This window comes from Pteropus vampyrus, unplaced genomic scaffold (genome assembly GCF_000151845.1).
Source record: "Pteropus vampyrus isolate Shadow unplaced genomic scaffold, Pvam_2.0 Scaffold9, whole genome shotgun sequence".
NCBI classification, from domain to species: domain Eukaryota; kingdom Metazoa; phylum Chordata; class Mammalia; order Chiroptera; family Pteropodidae; genus Pteropus; species Pteropus vampyrus.
This window is the reverse complement of record NW_011888790.1, coordinates 3,983,374-3,992,477: the sequence shown is the minus strand read 5'-3', so window position 1 is coordinate 3,992,477 and position 9,104 is coordinate 3,983,374.

Below are 9,104 nucleotides of genomic sequence, written 5' to 3'. Positions count from 1 at the left end.
ATGAATGGTGAGCCATGTGCATGAAGAGAAAGCAAGAAGAAGCAAGAAGCTCCCTTTTATAGCCAGGAAGAGGAAGTTAAAGGAAGGGGTGGTTCCAAACATAGAGCTCTGTTGTAAACAGAGTTCTTTCTGTAAGACTTCAATGATTGGCATAGAGTGTGAGAGTTCTTCCCACAAACCCTCCAACTCTATATAGGTTAAGGTCCCGGTCATAAAATTTGACAGTAGCAAACACTTATTTTGTACTATTATGTGTGCATGGGCTTACTATGTGCCAGAAATTATTCTAAATGCTTCACATGCAGCTCTGTGAGTGGGGTATTAGTACTATCCCCCTTTTACAGATGAAGAGTGTGAGGCCCAAGATTGCTCAGCTACTGAATAGCAGAGCCAGGGCTCAAACCCAGGGAGTCTGGCTCCAGAAATCATGCTCTCCATCAGGACATATTGCAGGATAGAAAGCACAGCTAGTTAGGAATGGAGGATGCTGGTACCTGCTGAGGGGTTGTATCTGGGTAGCAAGTTGGAAATACACTAAAGGAAGAGGAAATGGGTCCCCCCTGCACAGCAGAGAATCCCTTAGCCCATATAGAAGCTGTGAGCAGAGAAGGTCTGCAGGGTCAAGGCCAGAGGTAGGGCCAGTAGCCACTTATTCTACTGGGATATGCCCTCCACACCACCTTCTCCCACTTCCCCTCACTCCTGGGGCCTGTATCTCCCTGGCATTGCCTAGGAAATGAAGAAAAGAAGCAGCTTGGCCAGATATTGAAGTAACCACAGCTGCAGGACAGCAAGCAATGTAATCCATAGAGAAGAAATGATCACAGGGGTCTCCAGTAGGGCTTCGTAAGTCTAGACACAGAGCCCCAGAGGAAAGTTAAAGCTTGGTGAGAAAACTAGCACCTTGGGTAGATTTGCAAAGTAGGAAATGTGTATTCCTTGCCTACTCACTTCCTCTTTGTGATCCTCACACCCCAACCTGTTCTGGACCTCAAAACCCTTTGTCTCCTCAGGATCCCTCTGTGTGATGGTTCACGTAGGCCTGCCCTCCTCCAACAGCAAGGCCTTGTGCCTGGAATGCATCCTCTTTGTTTCTCCTGTCATACCTTTTCACCTGTTCTGTAACTCTCCCACCTGGCTGACCAAGGTGGAAGAAATCAATAAGGAAATTTTTTCTAATTTGGATTGAATGCAGGCTATTGAGTGACTTTATCCTGGGGATGTTGTTTTCAAGGAATATTCTTGAGTGTCAATGACATTCAAAAATAATAATATTCTATGAGAGAAGCTTCAGGCCCTGTAGCAGGGGGCGGGGGGATTAGTGCACATTTCATAAATTGCAGGGCACCGATGACAGATCAGTTTGTTCATGTGCAAAGCAGAGAGGTCTTTATAGGGAAGCATTTTAAATGAGATGCACAGTTTACAATGCATTTTGTTTTATGCTATCTTGCGCTATTCTCTATTTTAGCTCTCAAGTAAAATAGAGACAGGACCAATTTCACATGCATTTCTTACACCACATAAAGCGTTGAGTGAAGATACTCAACAAATGTCCCTTTATGTATTCAAGTAGGAGTATAGTGAACACTGTAGAAAGATTTGTTTTAGGGGAAAACAAGTCTTAAAAGAGCTACAGCCCAAGGCAATCTCTACTACAAGATGTAACTTTGGGAATTCCCTCGAATTCAATTCAATCGAATTCAGTTAATGCCACCATCACCCAACGACTAGATTTAGGCCTTTAAGAAAATGAATTAGATTATCATCTATTTAACAGAGTTTATTGAGCATCTAAATAACCAAACACTGTTATAGGCACTGGTGATATTGATATTTCTAAGAGGTGATTCTTGCCCTGAAGGAACTCTTAATTTAATGACAAAGCTCCTACAAAGTTCATTGATAGCTCAGATGTTGCAGAATAATGTTATCCTGGGAGAGCTGCATTTTAATAGCAGCCTCTTTGATTCACAAATCATTGTCATCTAGTTATCTCTGCCAACTTCTTTCCTCCCAAAGAAGCTTTTCCTCCCCTGTAACTATAGGAGGGAATGGTGAAATAAGACCCTAATCTAATCTAAGGGAAAACAGTGTTTTGACTATATACTCTAAGAGTCAAAACAAAAAGAATAGAAACATTGTACTCTAGCTGACAGATTTGTTCCTCACGAGGGTATGGGTTTGCAATTGTAAAACTACTGCTTTATTTGTATATTAACATAAACATATTGCAAATAATGAAAGGAAGATGTCTCACTGCTGGAGAAAAAAGTTAGAAATAAGGAAAGTGTTAAGGCTAGAATATGACTCATGGTATTATTTTTAATATGTATTCAGATAGATACAGAAATATGTGTGAGTAAGTGTCTCTACATATATTTCCTACTTCAGTTCCTTGGGAGAAACTAGAATTGGTGATAACTCAGTAGTAATTAGTATATATAGCATTCGGATCTAGGTTTCTAAATCCTATTCTCCAAGAGAAGGAATATAATAACCCTGGTTGATTCCTGTGCTGGCGTAGAGAAGATACTGGAGGATCTCGTGGTTCCAAGAAGTAAGAAAGTGGTTTACGAAAGGTATATACATATCTATACATATGTGTATATATTTCTATATGTATAGAAAGGGCACGGCAGGAGACAATTCCAAAGAGCTCCCACTGGCCAAAGTTAGAACGACCCGAATGCTTTGTTTTGAAGGTGATTATCCTTTTTTGTAAAAGTGAAAGTATAATAGACATTTCAGAGTGACAAATGTGTTGAGAAGCAAGCCGGCATTTAGAGGCTCATGGAGAAATCTCCACTCTCCCCTGAGGTCTCTGGGAAGTTTGGCTGTTGGAGCCACGGTTATAACTGACTATACCAGCCTCCGAGCCATCCATTTACATACATTGCTGTCTGGATGGAATATTTCTCGCCCAATATCTTCAGAAAGTAAGAAGATAATCTACTGAGTTGGATTTAATAGAAATAATAACTCAGTTTGGAGGTAAAAGAGAAGTCACAAGTTAAATATTCAAACATATTTTGTTTTCTAATAGTAATAACAACTTTACCTTAATTTATGTCAAATACTTACATATATGTATGTATATACATACACACATTATTACAAGTACAGGTATTGACTGGCTCTTTGAAGAAACTACTTTAATATATTTTAGGTAATGGAATTTTGGTTATGTTACAAGAAGACTCCTTATATTTTAGAGATACATATTTATAGAGAAAATGATACAGTTTCTGGGATTTGTATCAAAATATTATGGGAGGGAAGATGGGAGAATATAGATAAAACAGGATAATAAATTCGTAAGTGTTCAATATAGTATTAGTATCTACTGTAAATGTTTGAAAGTTTTTATAATAAAAAGCTTTTAAAAAGAAATGCAGATTTTTCTGTTATAACTCAATATAAGAAATATCAAAGAAACCTCAAAACACACTGCAAAAATAAACAGTACTCACAGAAAAAAGATAGAGATAGAGAAACCATTAATGACTATGCAACCTTGAAACCAGAGTGGCTTCTTTTAGCAAAATGCATTTAAGATTTATCCGTGTTGTTATGTGAATCAATAGTTCTTTGCTTTTTATTGCTAAATGGCATTCCACTGAATGCATATACCACAGATTTTTTATCCTTTCACCAGTAAAAACCTCTGGTCGTTTTCAATTTTGTGTGATTATGAATAAAGCTGATATAAATATGTGTGTACATATTTTGTGAGAACATAAATTTTCATTTCTTCTGGATAGATACCTGGGAGTAGATTGTTGGATGATAGGGTCAGTGTGTGTTTAATTTCATAAGAAACTGGCCAAACTATTTACCAAAGTGGCTATATTTTGCATTCTCAGCAACATTTGGGCATTCCACAATGCTCTATGTTAGTCTTTTCTGTGAATACCCAGTGGTTTTTAGGAAGAAAGAGCTTCCTAGAGGGTGGAAAATTTCCTCAACTTCTGGGATCCCGAGGGGCTTCATTTTGTTCCATTAGCCCTCACTTGGTCTTCACCAATTTGTCAATTATTCTACCTCAACTCTTTTTGAATTTGAGAAAAACTATGTATAAATGAATAAAAGTATGAAAAAATGCATGGAGTAACAAATACCAAATTGAACATAGTGATTATCTCTGCTAGAAAGAAGTACAAGTGAAGATGGGAATTTTAAAAGCTTCATTGTATTGGTAATGTTCTATTTCATGATCTGGGTAATGATATAGTAATTTATTACTTTTAGCATCCTTGGGCATGTTTAAAAATCACATAAAATTAAATAACAAGTAAATACAACACAAAATAAACTATAAACCTTAAGGAGAAGCCAATTTAAAAAATAGATATATGAGATATTTTTTCTCCCTTATATGTCGGTATTATTTTAATTTAATTTAATTTAATTAATAAGTGCATTATTTTTGTACTCAGAAAACAAAAATACATTTTTTAAAAAATACAATTACTAGACTTATTTTGTAACCATTGAGCTTCCCAAGTTTCACACCTCTCAACGACTTTGTTGACTATGAGAGGTCTCATAAAAAGATCGGGGGAAACAAATTATTGTTACAGTGAAGGGTTGAAACTGGGCAGAGTTTGGGGTTAGACTGATGTGGAAAATTTCCAGAATGTCACAAATCTTGGGTTTACTTGAATAACCTCCCACGAGAAAGCAGCATGTTTTAGAATCAAAGACACCGCAAAGAAAAATCTGTTCTTCCTTTCTCACTGCATGAAGTTAAATGTCTCTTAACTTCCATTTCCTTGGGTATTAAGTGAGAATAATAAAAACTGCTTTGTAGGATTATTTTGAAGTTTATGGATCTCTGACCTTGCATCCCTTGCCCACAATTCTCCAACCATACATGCCTCCTCTTTAATTCTCCAACTGACCTAGCTCGTTTCTGCTGTTAGGGCCTTTGCATAGACAGTTCTTTTGGCTGGGAATACTCTTCCTCTTGATCCTCTCACCAGCTGCCTTCTCTTTATTATTTGGGTCTCAATTTACATGGCACCCACTTAGAGAGATCTTGCTTGACTCTCAGTTTAAAGTAGCTATCAAGTTACTCCTTGTTATACTCTGAATAACATCATTTACTATTTTCTGGTATTTTCTCATTTATTTAGTTGTCTATCATCTGTTACCCACTCCACCACAGCTCGGCCAGCTTGCACTAAGAACACCTATAACAAAATAAAGAGTCAATGAATATTTGTGGAAAGAAAGAAATGAATAAATATTGGTCATTCATCTTTTGTTATTAAGAAGTTCTTAATATTGGTTAGTTCCTACAAGTTGCCTTAAAATTAAGGAATAGGAGTTATTCTTTATTCTTTCCCTATCTGCATTTGTCCTACATTCTTTAAAAATAGTTTTGATCAAAGTTTTTTCAGAGTAGTACATAGAAGTTTAAAGATTTCAAGAAAAGAGATTTTGAATGATATACTTAGAGGCAGGAGGCCTAAGAGATGATCTTTCTAGATGCCAGAATAAGAAGCAGAGGTGCCTTCTGCTCTCATATAAATCATGGAGCCAAATGAAGGACTGGGTGGAAGAGATGGATAGAAAATAAGACAAGGGGCAGAATTTTTGTTACTGATTCAGCATAGTAGCTAAAGAGTAGGGAGATTCTGAAGAAGCCTTGAGGTTTGTGATTTGGACCACTGGATGGATAGTGGTGCTGTTTAGCAAGATAGAAGTACAGAAGCAGGCAGAAGAGGAGAAGCAAGAGCTAGAGAGATGGAGAAATCCAGGCACAGATCACCAGGATGCAGTTTTATCTGTTAGGTTTGGTGCTCAGGATCTGGACTAGACTGACAGATCTGGGGCTTCTTATCCTTCAGATGGTAGTTGAAGTCAGGGGTGTAGTGAGGTTGCCAGGTTGTGTGTATAGAGAGAGAGAAAAGGGACAAAGACTGAACTTTTAGGTACAGGTAACATTAAGGGACAGAAAGACAAGAGGAGGCTGGTAAGAGGTGGCTAAGGTGTCAACAGAAACAAGAGAGAACAACACAGAAGCAAACGGAAGGGGATGAGGCATGGTTGGTATGTCAAATGTTATAAGGGCGATGAGTCCTAAGATTAGAAACACGTCCACTGATTCGCCAATTTGTGGTCACTAGTGACCTTTGGCAGTCACAATTTTAGAGGTGTTGGTGGGGGTGGGGTGGCAGTGCAGAACTAAGATAACAGTGGGCTGAATAGAGAAGTGAGAAAGAAGCGACAAATCTAATTTGTCTGTTTTATTTAAGCTTTGGTAATCTAGTGCATATGCAGGCTCTCTCTCTTGCCCACCCCCCTCCTCTTTTTTAAAGCTAAGCAAGCCATTGTCTTTCTGTTCAGAATGTGTACAATTGATTATTTTTTAAAAACCTAATTCAGGTCTTTAACATTCATCCCTTTTAATAAGCACCTTGTTAGTTTAAGACAAATTGTCTGAACTCATTCTGACATCTGATTTTATCACTATTTACTTTATAGTCTTGCCCCAGACTCTCCTTCTTGAGCTTCCTGGATCTCCCCCTTAGGAGTTGAAGATGGAGGTGCCCCTGTTACTATAACCTTTGCACGTGGAAGGGAAGAATTGAGTTCGATTTCATTCTAGGGGTCAGAGGGAAGGTAGGGGCACGGACAACAAACAACAAAACATCTTTATTAGCTGAAACACCAACCTTAAGTGGAAACCAGCTGATCAGAGGTTTTTCAAGAGTTTCATTTTGAAATAGTAACTACAAATCAAAAGACGTAGACTATTTAATGTCCTTGACTGACTTCAAGATCCCAAATCCTCAAAACAAAAATGGTCATTATAATGCACTTGTTCAGTGGGTGAATATATTTTAGGAAAGTTTTTTAGTAAAAGGCTAGAAACAGACCTAAATTTGAAAACCAAAGCACTTTCTTGCCCAAGCATTGCATTCATTGAGATTTCACGTTTTACTCCATCTAGGATTAGAATTTTTTTTTTTAAAGCTTTCAAAGTACCATGAAATTGTGACGCCTGTGAGGGTGACGGGCTATTTTCATTTTACTTGAGAGAAGACTGAGGTGCGAGAGGTAAGTAATGTGTCCAAGGAAGATAACTCGGATCTTCTGATTTCCCACCAAGCGCTTTGTCAATATAGCCTTCCCAGTACTCTAGTCAGATATCATCATCAACAATTTTAAAAACTGTTAGTTAGGTTCAGTAACTCAAGGAAAAAAATATAAGTAGGAGCAGATAGAAACAGTTTTGTATATAGCTCAGCTCATTGTGTGAAGTTGGCGGTCATGAAACTGTGGGACTTGGAGCCCTGGTTACAGCAAGGCGGAATGTGGGCAGAAGATGCTTCCTCCAGGCGGCTTGGGCCAACTGCTCGTGCACCTCCCTTGCCTTTTTGGCTTGTTTTGTAGCAGACGCAGAGACCATGCAGCCACCAGCTCAGTTTCAGTACATGAGGAAACCTGGGGAGGTGCATACCAGTGTATCCCCCTACCCCCACCCTCGCCAGCCTCCTTGGCATGCTGCCAGCAAATGTTTACCGAAGTGGCAGCCGAAGTCTGTTTGGGAACCTGCAGCCTGTGTACAACAGACTAGTGACCAAATTGCTTGGGTGTGTGCTGACTCATTTAAGAACAAGTGATTTAGAGAGCTGCTAGGGCGTCGGTGTTAGAGTGAACTGTGGTTGAATTTCCAGCATGCTATCAAAAAAGCAATAGATAGAAGTGGCAAGTGACGAAGTCAAAACACAGTACTGTTCAGAATCTAGCTAGTTATTTATTTATTTTTTCTAAATTTGTCTTTTGGGATGTCCCATTTGTTAGCATCTGAATTCAGTAATATTTTAAAAATATTAAAATATGTAAGAGTAATATTTATCGAGCACTTAATATGTGTCAAACACTTTTCTAAATGTTTTACGTGCATTAAATAATTCACTTCTTACAACCAACCTCTGAGGCAGATAATTATATCATGTCCATTTTGCCGTCAGGTCAGGTGAGGCTTCTGGATAAGAAATAACTATCCTGAGATACTAGGGCACCTGTGGGATGTATCATGACCTTCAAATCCAAATCTGACCCAAGTCTATGTTTTTAAATTGCTACTTATGTGTTTTGTCTCAGTTGTGGTTTATTTAAAAAGAAATTAATGGGTTGCGTTTAATGTTCAGCAAATGTGAGTTCTATACCGCTTCCTGATTTTTGGTACATACATATGTACAAAATAGCAGATGAAAGTTTCTCTGTTTACTCTAAAAATGTGCATTAAATTGCGAAAAATCGTGATTAAATTAGGGACATGAAGTGATGTGATGGATACATGAATCCTTTTCATTCTTTTAAGTGGGTGATCCTCACACAAGTGTGTTTCAAAGATCACCTCTTGTTTTGACAGGAAGAAGCAGGCCTCTGTGGGCTGGTGTGGGCTTGGTTGGGACATAATTCATGGGAGACCCAGATAGTCCTTCAGACAGAACTTATCAGAGAGTCCTGGAGCCATTGAGAGAATAAATACGAAGGAGAGACAGCTGAAGGTAAGTGAATTACTCCAATGGCGTAATTTAGTATTTCAGAATGGTGTTTAATCATTTGCATTTTGTTGACTCTGTCTCAGAGTTATTGGAATCTTTTTTCACGGGCACATTGGCTTTGTGCAATTGGAGGTGAGGAAGTTAGAGACAGAGGGCTTTGACTCATGTCTGAGGCCTCATCATTATGACTACAAAATAAAGACATCTTTTAAATTTTTTAACTGCCTGAGTTATATAAGTATGAACTGCTTTCCCTCTTTTTGGCCCAAATGCTAGAAATTAGCGCCCCCTGCCGAAATTGTTCTTTCACTACACTGAGAGGTCTCAGCAACAAATACAATGTCCCTCGTCCTCCCACTGCAGTCATGGACACCCTGGGGGTTAGGCTGCTCTGATCACACCTGCTGTCTCTTGGGGATCATCCTCACAGTCTCCTTGACCCCTGCTCTCCCATTTGCCAGCCTGTCTGAACTGCGGGGTAGTCACTTTTGCAATTCTCTGTGACACGACTGAGACAAAGCACATAAGAAGTACAATTTTAAATCACTTCTCTTTTAATTGTATTTTTCTTAAAGCCTT